The 14,195-nt window shown below is 50.8% G+C and overlaps 1 long non-coding RNA gene across 1 annotated transcript; it reads right to left on the bottom strand.

Annotated features, from left to right (window-relative positions):
- Positions 1-6,098: 6,098 nt before the first annotated feature.
- LOC132001721 (uncharacterized) lies at positions 6,099-13,215 on the bottom strand. Its single transcript, XR_009399658.1, has 3 exons — positions 13,011-13,215; positions 12,560-12,744; positions 6,099-6,303 (listed from the first exon to the last, which is right to left on the bottom strand). It is a non-coding gene; the product is annotated as an uncharacterized LOC132001721 (long non-coding RNA).
- Between the last annotated feature and the right edge of the window lie 980 nt (positions 13,216-14,195).

Raw genomic sequence — 14,195 nt, forward strand, 5'->3', positions numbered from 1 at the left:
GCTTTAGTGGGACGAGGACGGACAGGGTAAGGACAGCAGAGATGGACAAGGGGGGGGCGGTCAGGGAGGCCTCTCGGGAGATGACATTGGAGCAGAGCACTGAAGAAAAGTAGGGAATTGCCATAAGGAGGAGTGTGTATTCAAGCTTCTCCAGGCAGAGGAACCAGAAGGATGGGGGTATGACCCATAGTGGGAGAAGGGAATCGGAAAGCTAGAGGCCAGGTCCCACCCTGTAAGCTTTCCCCCCGGGGAATTGGAAAGTTTTGAGTTACCAGGAGACACCAAAAGGTGTTCTTCCTCCTTACTTTAAAAAAAAAAAGAAAAGAAGAAAGGGAAGGGTTAGTAGAGACATGCTCATATAGAAATACTAGAAAATCCAGAGCTCAGGCATCTCGCCCCCTGCCACCTAGAGTCACGGAGGCTTGGGGGGGGGGCGGGGGGTGGTTCAGGAATCAAATGACAGAAATGGCTGTCCTGACCACAGGTGAGTCTCCCTGAAGCCAGTTCTAGCACTCCCTCTCTCACAGTTTAGCAAACCTAGAAGTTAAGTCTACCTGTCGAGAGAATAAGGGAGAGAAAGTTTCCAGTAATTCTGTCTTCGGAAGGGAGGTGGGCCTCAGGCGAGAGGGTCCTGGAATGCTTCAGAGGGGCAACCTTTGATCTTATCTTTTTCCTTTTTCCTTTCCTTTTCTTCTCTCTTCTCTCTCTCTCTCTTTTTTTTTTTTTTTTAATGTTTTCAAGTGGCAGAGGGAGGGTACGCAGGAGGAGAGGCGGCAGGTGGATTAAAGTCCCCGGCATATGATGAGCCTGGCAGGAAGGCTCTGGAGTGCTCACCTACTGAGTTCGGAAACCACTGCTTGTCCCCCTGGATTCCGAGGCAACCCTCTCTGAAGCCGGGAGGAGGTGCAGTTCCGAACTCGGCCAGCAGGCGGGGCCCCGCTCCAATTCTTGGAGCTGCCGTGGTTCCAGCGTGACCTCCCAGGGCTGTGGTGTGGGAGCGGAAGCCAAGAGGAAGGAGACCCGTCTGACTCCTGGTCGCGCGCACCCTTACCGCACTTCGTGTATGTTATTCCCCTTCATTGTCCCAACAGCTCTGAGAGGAAGCCAGGAGAGCCCCATCTCACAGCCGGGGAACTCGAGGCTCTGGGAGAGTCACACGCAGGCAAGTCAGCAGTGATTCAAGCCTGGGCCTGGTGTTTGGGACTCTGAAGGGCACAAGGAAGCTCCTGACCTGGGTTGCTGCCGTTTCCGGGCAGGGTGTGTGTGTGAGAGACTGGAGCTTGGGCCTGGGCCCTTTCTAATTTTTCTCCCTCTCAATGTCCTACTGTGGCCAGGACATGGGGGTTCAAGAGCATCCAGCTCCGGGGCCCCTAAACAGACCAGGTTTGGCCACTCACCACTGACAAAATCCAAAGACAGAGGGACGAGTGGTGGCGGGACAGGAAAGGCATTTATTGGGGCTCCTGGGTGGCTCAGTGGCTTGAGCTGCTGTCTTCCACTATAGTCATGATCTCAGGGTCCTGGGATCAAGCCCCACATCAGGGTCCCTGCTCAGCAGGAGCCTGCTTCTCTCTCTCATGCTCCCTCTGTGCTGTCTCTCTCTCTCTCAAATAAATAAAATCTTTAGAAAAGAAGGGGGGCGGTATTTATTCAGTGAGGCCGACACCGGAAAGACAGGGGACTAGTGTCCCAAAGACTTTCTCCCAAGTGCCAAAGTGCCAGGCTTATATTAGGAGAATGTGGGACAGGGGCCAGTGGGTCCAAGCAGGGGGACAGTGAAGGTCAGTCAGGTCCATCATTGTCTTGGGGTCACGGGGTCTTGCTGGCTCAGGGCTGTCCTTATTGCTTGAGGTGGGAGTTCGGGTTACCTCATGCTAGGTTTTGCCTGCTCAGTCTTTCACCTGAGTTAAGAGGTAAGCTGGAAGGAACTCAGAAAGTTTGGGGTCAAAATGGAGGTAGCGCGAGGCCTCTTTACTCCTTCTGTCTCCATCTCTGGTGTCTTCTTCCAGCTGGGCTCTCTCTACCCCAAACCACACACACTATCGCACCTTAGCCAGGGAACAAGGTTACTTACTCATCACCCACAAGCAGAGGAGCAGAGCAGCCGTGCAAGGAGCTCTCAGGAGAGAGCCTCTGCTGCCCAGGTCTCCTGCCCGCCATTGCCTCCACCTTCCTGCTCCAGCCACGTCATCTGGGCACCAGAGCCTGTCTGCCCTCCCTGCAGCTATGCCCTCCTACTGACGGTCAAGCCCACCCTCTCCTGGGCCCATTACTGAGCACTCAAGCTCAGACCACTCTAGACCTTCTCTTGATTCCCTTTCCCCACCAGCTACCTCAGCTTCCTTCCATTTCTCTGCTGGGCTTTGCTGTCCACCTCCTGGAAAGAATGGTCTTGTCTTGCTGCATCAGCTTCCTCTTTTCCACTCCCTCCTGCATCCACTCCTGGCAGGCTTTAGCCCCAACACTCCCTCAAAACCTCATCTGCTTATATACCCTGGTCAGTTGCGTCACAATCACTGCTCCTCCTAGAATATTCCAGAAGTTGCCCCTTAAACCTCCAGAGGAAGACCGATCTTTCCACTGCAAGTCTGGCTCTACTCCGCACCCACCCCCAATATCTCTCAGTTTTCCTGCGTCTCCCCGCCTTGCTGACACTGCTGCAGCCACCCTCGGGGGGCTGGCTGGTCTCCCAACCCTACCCCTGTGGCTGGGACTCTTCCCCAGATGTCAGCATGGCCCCCTCCCTCACTGCCTTCAAGTGGTGAAAGAGGAAAGCAGGCTTTGACCTCTAGGAGCTGGCCTGGCACTCACCGCTGGGCCTTGGTGTTCTCCTATCGAACAATTTCACAGCACATCGACATCAGAAAAAGCCCCGCTGTGTCGATGATGAACACAAACAGGACCACTCCATAACCAGGTCTGAACACAGACAAAACACGAACATTGCCCAGACCACAAAAAGGACCACCATCGGGGCACCTGGGTGGCTCAGTGGGTTAAGCCTCTGCCTTTGGCTCAGGTCATGATCTCAGGGTCCTGGGATCGAGTCCCGCATCAGGCTCTCTGCTTGACAGGGAGCCTGCTTCCTCCTCTCTCTCTGCCTGCCTCTCTGCCTACTTGTGATCTCTCTCTCTCTCTGTCAAATAAATAAATAAAAAATCTTAAAAAAAAAAAAAAAAAAAGAACCACCATCTTTATCATGGGTTGACTTGTGGTTCCAAAAGGTGTGCCCACCCAGAACCTCAGAATGTGACCTTCTTTGGAAAAAGAGTCTGCCATGTAATTACAGGATAAGGTAGGGATCTTGAAATGAGATCACCTGGATTAGAATGGGCACTGAATCCAATGACAAATGTCCTTCTAAGGAACAGAAAGGAGGAGAGACACACAGAGGGGGAGGCACGCGAGATAGTACAGAGTTTGGTATGACGTGTCCACAAGGCAAGGAATCCCAGGGATTGCCAGCAGCCCCTAGAAGCCAGGAGGAGGCATGGGACAGGTTCTCCCCCAGAGCCTCCAGAAGAAACCAGCCTCCAGTCTCCAGGCCTGGGAACGGCCACATTAATGCTGCCATAAGCCATCCAACGTGTGTGATTTGTTATAGCAAACCCTGGAAAGGAATGCACTCTCCCGTGCCAGCTCCTAGGAGAGGGTGTTGCTTCTTACCAAAGACAGCTGTGGCCTTGGCCGGGTTTCCTCTCCTTCTAGATAGAGTTTATTAGGATCCCCAGGGGTGGAATTGGCCTGGTTTCCTGAAAGCATCCAGAGTCAAGCCCTGCTTCCATCAGCACTCCCAAATCCCCTACCCCAAGCTCAAATCCTATAGCAATGCCTTCCTAACCCTCCCTCACCAAGTCACCTGTAATCCTTGTGGAACCTGCTGTCCCTTGCTCCCGAGTCATAAATCCAACTTGCTAACTGTCCTGTGTTCCAGCCCTCTGTGGCTGGAGGGCACTGACAAAGTCTTCACCCAAAGGCCGGCCCACCTCCCTCTCTCCTCCCCCCTCCCCTTCTCCGTCTCCCCCTGCCTCTCCTCACCTTGTCCCACACTAGGTCACCTTAGTGACTTTCTCTGTGCTGATGGTGGTCTGCTTCCCCCAACCCCCATCTGAATGTGAACTCCACCACTGGGCAAGGATTGTTTGTCCGTTGTGTTTCTGGAACTTTTCAAAATGGTGAGAACCCAGCCCTCCCTGGGCTCTTGGGGTAAGACTTGTTGAGTGAGGGAATGGCAGCCAGGCCGGGAGCAAGCCCAGGGAGCTGCTAACCAGTCTGGCCATCGAGAAAGCTTCCCTGGAAGGGCCTGGGGTGGGGGCTGGGACTGGATGAGTAAACAGACATGATCCAGGCACAAAGAGTGGGCTTTATGAGAATGTTCTGGCATGTGCGAGAAGCCTGGGGAGGCAAGGGGTTACTTCAAGATTGGAGGAGAATGAGCACTTCAAGGTGGCTGAAGAGGAGGTTCTGGAAAAATCAAGCCAAGAGACGAGGCTGAGAGCTGTCAGGGGCTGGGACGTGAGAGGCCAGGTCATGGGGCGGCAGACTGTGCTGGGGAGCAAGTGAGCTTGGGAAGGCCAAGGGCGTGCCCGCTGGAGGGTGAAATGCCCTTAGCTGGGTCATTGGCAGCCGGAGAGAAGGGGCAGGGTCTGGGGAGAAGGGAGAAAGCCCAGGGTGAATCCTGGGTGTCTGGTCTGGGCATCTGGGGGTGCGGAGGTGCCATTCACCACAGAGGGGAACACACGTCTGGAGTTCAAGGTTGGACTGGAGACCAGGCTTGGCAGATGAGACTGAAGGCGCAGAGGGGGATTCCGAAGATTTCTACCAGAGAAGCCATAGTGGGGAGGGCTTCTGGGAAGGGCGGAGGGAGGCTTACTTCTCTCCTCCTTTCTGTCTGGGGCTCGGGGTCACTTGCTGGGACAGAGGGCTCCTGTCTTTGCTAATGAGTAATTCGCTGCTTCAAGCTTCTTTCGCTTCTTTCGAGAGTGGGGGTGGAATGGGGGGGGACGGGAGGGGGTGAGTAGGGGTGGGAGGTTCTGCGAAGCAGCAGCCCAGACAGAGGCAGCAGTGGCCACTCTGGAACCAAAGCCCCACCTGGAGGCAGAGAGGGTGTTCTGGCCCTGGGACTCAGGCCCTGTTGTTCTGGGAAAGCGCATTACCAGCGCTGAAGTGGGCAGTCACCAGAGGAAGTCTGGCCACCATCAGCAGTCCACAGGCAGCAGGGCTGGGGGCGAGCCTGGCACAGGCTGGCACGGTCCCTCCTCGTCCCAATGGCCTCAGCCCCCAGCTCCCCCGCAACCCCCACCTGAGCCGGAGGCAGCCCTGCCCAGGTGGGAAAGGGCAGGCGGGTGCTCTAACCCAGAGCCCATGGGCTCCATCTCCCGCTACCATGCTGCCTCCTAAATGCCTTTCTGGTCTGCCTCCTGCCCCCCCCGCCTGCCAGGCCTGGTGGGGCCTCCCCACCGCCCTCTGAGCCCAGCAACAGCCTCCTCAGAGCTGCCCCTGCTTTCCACGCCCTCTTCCTCACCTCCACCAGAATCTTGCTAAAGTGCAATTCACCTCATTCAGTGAATCAGAGACTCGTTCTCAAAACCTTTGGGTTAAAGGCTAGACTCCTTTCTGGAGTTTTGCAGGGCCTGTTCCTACCAGAAAACTTCTTTTCAGTTCCTCAGTGTGTACCCTTCCTGCTGCCCTCCCCCTTGATCTCTCCCTCAGTCTCCGCCTCCCATCACTTCCTCTGGGCAGCCTTCTGTGGTCCTGGGGTGCGGAAGGGTCTGCTTGTGTAACCCACACTGGCTGGGTTTTCCCCCACCTGGGAGCCCAGAGGACAGAGACTGGTAGCCCGGTTCACCACGATTTCCCAGCAAACCCACAGGGGGCCAGAAATAGAGATGGTTATGGAGCTCTTCCAACCCCCTTTCCTCCCTGGATCCTTGGATCCTGCCCCACTGGGAAAACAGGTTCTTCCCAGCTAGAAGAAACAGGCTGAGTCGCGACGCTGTGTCCTTTTGCTTGTGACCCCAGAGCCCTGAGCCCAGTGGCCCTCCCACTGGTGCTGGGAGGACAGAGACATCACCAATCTGAAGTCACATTTCCGCAAGACTCCCAAATCCTTGAGGAAGTAAGGGAATGAGGAGGCAGGGCACAGGCTCCTGTGGAGATGCACAAGAGAGGATGAGGAAGGGACCTTTCCCTTCTCCGAGCCGCACAGAGGGGTGGTTCGAACCCAGGATCCTGGCTCAGTCCTTTCCTGACTGCAGGACTTGGCACATACCGCTTTACCTTTCTAGGTGGCAGTTTTCCCATCTGTAAAATGGAAAGAAGATCATTTATCCCTCGGGCTATTTGCAGGCTTCATGAAACAATGCACAGAAAGCCGCTGGCACAGTGCCTGCCCTTGGTGAGCTAAGTTCCCCTTCCTGGGCCTTCTCAAGGCCTCATGTATAAGCAAATTCAAGTTTGTGCATTGCCTGGCAGGGGATGGATGGGGCAGACCCAGGGGAGCGGGAAGAGGACACAAGGCAGAGTGCTGGGGGCCCGTCTCTGGGCTGTGGGACAGGTTCCTGGGGCTGAGGAAGACGGAGAAAGCCTAATGAGAGAGAGAGGGATCTCTCACCTACTCCAGTCCCCTTTCCTTACAGCTGGGGAAACTGAGGCTAAGAGTGGGCAGCAGCTGTTGTTGTTGCCCGAGTATCACTCAGAGCCAGGTTAGGTACTGCAGCTTTCCTGAACTTACTGCAATGAATGCAAGTTTTGCCCCTCTCTGGAAGCCAGGCCAAGAGAATCACGATGGTGAGGCCACGCACTTTAGACTCAGACAATTCTTTGGCTCAAGGTCACAAGGAAGAGGCTGTTGTGTGACAAGCCAAAAACCCAGGGCTCCAGACTCTCTGGAACCCTTTCTTCTGCCCCAAAAAGTGTCATCCTCCCAGGATCTGGAGGAAGGCATGGGGGCTGGGGGAATGAGGGCTGATCCCATTCCAGAATCCTCCCATTATCTGTTCAAGGAATGCTAGGAAATAGGCAAAGAAGAGACACGCCCAGCTCTCGTGGAGAAAATCTGCCAGAACAGAATGTGTCTTTGTGGCAAGAGGATTAATTTAGGCTGACGTTTTTTTTTTTTTTTAGATTTTATTTATTTTTTTGACAGAGAGAGAGAGAGATCACAAGCAGGCAGAGAGAGAAGGGGAAGCAGGCTCCCTGCTGAGCAGAGAGCCCGGTGAGATCCCAGGACCCTGAGATCATGACCTGAGCCAAAGGCAGAAGCTTAACCCACTGAGCCACCCAGGTGCCCCTAGGCTAATTATTTTTATGAAACAGAAAACTCGAGAAGTTTTTCTTCTTGCCTCTCCCCCAACTCTTTAAAAGGATTTTGATGGAAGACCTGTCCCAGGAAGGGAGCTGTCACCAAAGATAACTACTGTACAATATAAACCTGGTGTGGTAGACAGGAGGAGCCTAGGAAAGTCTGCTTGTGAAAATTCTCTCTAGGCCCCATCGTTTCTGTAGGCACCCCCACCCCAAACCTTTGTTAACCAAACATTTACTCTTTCTCACCTTCCTGTGATTGTCTTCCTTCTCTTTGAAGTTCCAGACTACTAAGCCCTTCTTTTTAGCTCCCGATGGCCTATAAACCTTAGCTGCCAGACTGGGTCTCATATTCTTGTGGCATTGCCATAGATAACATAATTACATTTGATTTTCTGTTGATCTGTCTCCTGTCAATTTAATTCTTAGACTATCCAGAAAATCTTGAAAGGTAGAGGAGAATTTTTTCCTTCCCAGCACAGCCTGCCAGGGAAGAGATGCTAAGAAAAGAAATCACAAGTAAAGGTCACATTGTAACCATGAGGAGGGCTGTGGAGAAGGGGTTCCTGGTACTGTACTGGGTGATCTAAGGGACCATACGCTGTCTGTGGGAGGGTCAGGAAGCCTTCTTGAGGACGTGATGCTTAGGCTGAGACTCAGGATGGAAAGGTTACTAGGAAATCTGTATCTTGGTCTCTACATCCTGTTCCTGACAGAGGGCTCCTAAGCCCTTATAAATTCCTAAGTGGGGGCAGCTGGCTGGCTCAGTCAGTGGAGCATGAGACTCTTGATCCCAGGGTTGTGTGTTCGAGCCCCAGGCTGGGCCTAGAGATTACTTAAAAAAAATTCTTAAGTGAGAAGAGCACTAGGAGCATCTTTGTTCTATGGAGGGGACTCTGGGTGGGCTCCTGGATGACTCCTGGAGGGCGGCTGGTCACCAGAGGGACCAAACCATGACTAGAAGCTTAGAATTTTCAGACCCTGTGCCCGCCCTCCACACACTTTTCCGGGGAAAGGAGAGGGGCTGGAAACAGACTTACTACCCGATCAGGCCTATGGGAAGCCTCCATAAAATCCCAATAGTACAGGAAGGTGTGAACACATCCACACCAGGAAAGTGTTATACCGCAACTCTTTAGGGATAGAGGTTCCTGCACTTGGGACCTTCCCACGCCTTGTCCTTTATATCTCTTCACCTGAGCGCTCATCTGGATCCGTTATCACATCCTTTAATAAACTGGTAAGTGTAAGCAAGTGTTTCCCTGAGTTCTGTGAGCCACTCTAACAGATTAATCAAACCTAAGGAGAGGTTCCAATCCATGGCCAGTTGGTCAGAAGCACAAGTGATGACCTGGGCTTGCAACTGACAATGAAGTGAAGGAGAGGGTCAGTCCTGTGGGACTGAGCCCTTACCGTGAAGCTCTCTCTGGGTAGATAGTGTCAGAACTGAGTTGAATGGTAGGACACCCATCTGGTGTCACAGAGAATTAGTTGGGATGGAGGAAATGTTTTTTTTTTCCCTACACAGTTACCCAGGCAAGAAGGTGATGTGTATTCTAAGCAGAGGGAATGTCATATGCAAAGGTCCTGTGGTGGGAAGAAGTACAATACAATCTAGAAAAATGCTCCAGCTTTACCTTTTCAAGAATGCAAAGTAGAGACATCTTATTTCCCTTTTCTTCTCCAAAATCACTCCCTACCCATATACACACACATACAGGATGAGAAGAACAAGAAACAGAAATTACCTTCTAGGAAGATACTTCCAGGAAGTTACCTCAAACTATAATACTGTAGAAAAGCATCAAATGCTCTGTATTCCAGTACTGTTGAAAAATGGAATTATTAAATAATTGTGTCTTTTTTCTAGTTCTAAGACTTGGCCTCCTTAGGTCAATGAAATTCCAATATCTGGCTGTAAGAATGAAAATCTTCCTAATGAACAAGAACTGTGAAAACAAGCCTCAGAAAGATGAGAAGGTACCTGTCCTCTGTGTCCTGAAGCTGTAGAAACAGAAATACTTATTATACTCCATCATAAAAATGAGTTCAAGGATCAGACACCATAGGGGTCAAAACAAGAACTTTCATAAAAGTATCCATCTTTAAAAAAAAAAAAAAAAGTATTCATCTTGTTTTCCTGTCCAATATAGGAATTTGATTTTGTCCATTAAAAACATATTAGCTTTATTAATATAAATCTGTCCTTGCACAAGAGAATCTTCTTTTTTTTTTTTTTAATTTACTTATTTATTTATGAAGAGAGAGAGAAGAGAGAGCACAAGCAGTGGGGAGAGGCAAAGAGGAAGCACAGCACCCAACTGGGGGTGGGTAGGAACTCGATCCCAGGCCTTGGAGATCATAACCTGAGCTGAAATCAAGAGTCAGCTGCTTGGGGCACCTGGGTGGCTCAGTCAGTTGGCCGTCTGTCTTTGGCTAGGGTAGTGGCCCCGAAGGGGACTTCCTGCTCAGTAGGCCATCTGCATCTCTCTCTGCCCCTCCCCTCACTCATGCATGCACAGTCTCTCTCTCTCTCTCTCTTTGAAATAAATAAATAAAATCTTAAAAAAAAAAAAAAAAGTGTCGGCTGCTTACCTGACTGAGTCACCCAGGTGCCGAAGCACAGGAGAATCTTGAAAGATGATCATTTCACATTGTACGACACTCTGTGGAAGTAACTTTAAATCCAAATATAAGCCTGAAGCTTTGCACAGTGGCAGGATCATGGGCAAGGAGGTTTATTAGAGGCACGATTATTGCTAATTGAAAACAAAAATAAGGGCTCCTGGGTGGCTCAGTCAGTTAAGCGGCTGCCTTTGGCTCAGGTCATGATCTCAGGGTCCTGGAATCAGGCCCCACACCAGGCTCTCTCCTCAGCAAGGAGCCTGCTTCCCCCCTCTCTCTGCCTGCTGCTCTGCCTACTTGTGATCTCTCTCTCTCTCTCTCTCTCTCTCTCTGTGTCCAATAAATAAAACCTTAAAAAAAATTAAAACAAAAAAAGAAAACAAAAATAAGCCTGTGATGGTACTGGCTATCTTCATTGATAACTTGGTCTGTGATAATTATGTTACAAATGTCATCTCTTAGTTACTTCTAAGCCTTTTCCTGTGGAGGGGTGGGTCAAAGCAGAAGTCAATCCTTGGCAACTCCCTTTCTCACATGATATGTAATACCCATGAAGAACAGAATGAATCAAAAATGCAATTTTTTTTTTTAGATTTTTATTTTTAGGTAATCTCTACACACTCAATGTGGGGCTCACAACCCTGAGTTCCAGACTTACACCCTCCACTGATCAAGTCAGCCAGGCACCCCTCAAAAATACAATTTTAAAGAAGTTCTTGTAGATTAAAAATATAAAAGCAGAAACTATTAGAAGTAGAAGAATGGTTCGAAGATGAAGTCTGAAATTTCCTAAAAATTTCCTAGAATATAGAACGAGAGGGCAGGAGATAAAGAAGTGGCCCAGAAGATACAACATATATTTAAAGGAGCTCCTGAAAGAAAACAAAACAAAACAAAACAAAAAACCAGAAAATAAACAAACAGAAAAGCAAGGAAATTTCTAGAACTGCGGGGTGTGAGTTACCAGATTAAAAATATCCATAGGTGGGGCGCCTGGGTGGCTCAGTGGGTTAAGCCGCTGCCTTCGGCTCAGGTCATGATCTCAGGGTCCTGGGATCGAGTCCCACATTGGGCTCTCTGCTCAATGGGGAGCCTGCTTCCCTTCCTCTCTCTCTGCCTGCCTCTCTGCCTACTTGTGATCTCTCTCTGTCAAATAAATAAATAAAATCTTTAAAAAAAAAAAAAATCCATAGGTGACCAGAAGCAAGAATGGAAGACCCACAGACGGCTGAATGTGTGAAATGAGCCTCAGGGACTGAGAGAAGACTCCCAGCCTTCATACTCAAGGGGTCTAGGATAAGAATGACCTTGGACTTCCCAACAGCAAACACGTTACTACAAGACCATGGAGCCATGCTTCCACATTTGGGGGGAACATTGATTACAACCTGTACCTCAATACCAGCCAGATCACTGTTGAAGAATAAATGATGCTAGTGGTGCTTGGGTGGCTTAGTGGGTTAAAGCCTCTGCCTTTGGCTCAGGTCATGATCCCCGGCTCCTGGGATCGAGCTCGGCAGGGAGCCTGCCTCTCTGCCTACTTAGGATCTCTGTCTTTCAAATAAATAAATACAATCTTTAAAAAAAAAAGGACTTATTTAAAAAAAAAAAAAGACTTATAAGAATAAACGATGCTATCCATTGGATTTAGGTTTAGAAACAGAGATGATTTTTTTTAAGATTGTGATAAAATACACATAACATAAAATTCGCCATCTTAACCATCTAAAAAATTTTATTTATCTATCTATTTATCTGTCTATCTATATTCATTTAGAGCATGTGTGTGTGGTGGGAAGGGACAGAGGGAGAGGGAGAAGGGGGAATCTTAAGCAGGCTCCACTGTGGAGCCCGATGCCAGGCCCCATCTCATGACCCTGAGATCATGACCTGAGCAGAAATCAAGAGCCAGATGCTTGGGCGCCTGGGTGGCTCAGTGGGTTAAGCCGCTGCCTTTGGCTCAGGTCATGATCTCAGGGTCCTGGGATCGAGTCCCGCATCGGGCTCCCTGCTGAGCAGAGAGCCTGCTTCCTCCTCTCTCTCTGCCTGCCTCTCTGCCTACTTGTGATCTCTCTCTCTGTCAAATAAATAAATAAATAATCTTAAAAAAAAAAAAAAAGAGTCAGATGCTTGATCTACTGGGCCATCCAGGCATGCCTAAAAATATTTTTTTAAAGTAATCTCTACACCCAGCATGGGGCTTGAACTCACAACCCCAAGATCAAGCGACATATGCTCTTCCAACTGAGCCAGCCACGTACTGCCCATCTCAACCATTTTTCTTCCTGAAGATTTTATTTATTTGTTTTCTTGAGAGAGAGCGGGAGAGGAGCTGAAGGAGAGGGACAGCTGCCTCTGCACTGAGCGTGGGTCTCAGGACCCAGAGATTAGGACCTGAGCCAAAAATCAAGAGTCTGACGCTGAACCCACTGAGCCACTCAGGCACTCCACACCCCACCCCCGCCCCCACCAGCCATTTTTAACTACGGACTTAGTGATGTTAAGTACATTCACACTGTGATACAGCCAATCCCCAGAACTTTTTCATCTTGCAAAACTGAAACTCAATCTTGTTAAACAACAACTCCTTATTTTTCCCTCCCTGTAGCTCCCGGCAGCCACATTTTACCTTCTTTATGAAGTTGGCTGCTCTAGGTATCTCCTAGACTGACTTATTTCACCGAGCATAATATCCTCAAGGTTCATGCTTGTTGAAGCACGTGTCAGGATTTCATCCTTTTTTATGGCTGAAGAATATTCCACTGTAGCTGTGTCCATTCATCTGCGGATGGACTCTTGGATTTCTTCTACTTCCTGGTTATTATGAATAACAAACACCACCATGAGCATCGTTGTGCGAATAGCTATTTGAGTCCCTGCTTTCAATTCTTTTGGGCGTATACACACCAGAAGTGGGGTTGCTGGATCATACAGTAACTCAATTTTTAATATTTTGATAAAGAGACCACTTTTCCTTTAACTTCTGCTGGAAGGAGACCGCAGCCCCGGTCTGCTCTCCGCTAGCCCAGAAAGCCTGATCCCTGCCCCAGAAGGGAGCCCTGGTCCTTCCCTCTGCTCACCAGCCAAGCAGGTGCTGTGGTTCCTCCGCAGAGAGGAGCAGGTGGTCTGGCCTCCATCGGATCCCAGTGAGGAAGTACAGGGCCAGAAAGCTCTCTGGGCTCAAACCCGCTTCCCCAGGCTGGAGGCTGATGGTTTCCCTTTCTGGTCTGTTCCTTCCTGGGCTCTCCCCCAGTTTGAGACCTAGTCAGTTCCCTGGCCCGGGGAGCTCCTGCCCAGCCCTCCCCAGCAGAGGCTTTCCCCCCCTTCCTCCCCTCTTCCTCTCTCCTCCAGGCTCCTCCCCTCCCCAACCGCCCCGTCTCTACCTCTCAACCCTCGGTCTCCTCCCTTCTCCCTTCCCCTCTCAGATTTCCTCCCCTCCCCCTCCTTTCTCTCTTCCCCGCACCTTCTCTGTCCTCTTATTTCTCTCCTCTCCTTCCCCCTCCTTTTTTCTCTGCCCCTCCTCCTTCTCCCCTCTCTCACGCCCTGCCCCTCCTCCTCTTTCCCCCCAACACTGGGGGCTGCGAAAACTCCTTCGCCTGCCCCTGCTTCACAAGGTCTAGAAGATAAGGTTTGAAGGACTTTCTCATCACACGGAGGCTGACAGCCCTTCAAAGCTTCACAACCAGTCACGTGAAGTCTTCATTGAGGACAGACGGAGAGCGGGCATTTCTTTCCAGAAGTCCCTACCCCCATCCTTGTGGAAATCTGCAATGGCGGTGGTGGGGGTGGGGGGCTCCCTCCAGGATGGCCTGTGCCATGGTCTCAGGGAATCCTTGGCAGGGAGCGGCTTATATTATCCTTACAAACCATGTTCTAGAAAATCTAGAAAACAGGGAAAAGACAACAGATGGCTCTTCAGGTCCCCGGGGCTCCCGGTGCGGTGAGCAATCCTGGTTTCATCCGTGAGTTCTGGGAACTTGTCTCTGCTGACCTGGACGGTGACGGGCCCCAGGGCTGAACCTATGAGCCTGTGTGTAACTGTGCAGGCAGGCACCCCCGAACCCCACAAGAGCCTTGGGACTTGGGAAGGGGCCACCTCTGGGCAGCCAGTGGGGCCTGTGCCAAGAGACAGAAGCCCACAGCACCAGAAGCCTCCTGACTGCTACAGTGTTTTCCGCCGACCCCCCTGGCTAGCGGGCCACACTGGTAGACATAAGGGGACAACAGGTTGCTGTTAACAACGTGTCGTGTGTCCCCCCCCCCCC

This window comes from Mustela nigripes, chromosome 14 (assembly GCF_022355385.1).
Source record: "Mustela nigripes isolate SB6536 chromosome 14, MUSNIG.SB6536, whole genome shotgun sequence".
In the NCBI taxonomy this organism is placed as follows: Eukaryota; Metazoa; Chordata; class Mammalia; order Carnivora; family Mustelidae; genus Mustela; species Mustela nigripes.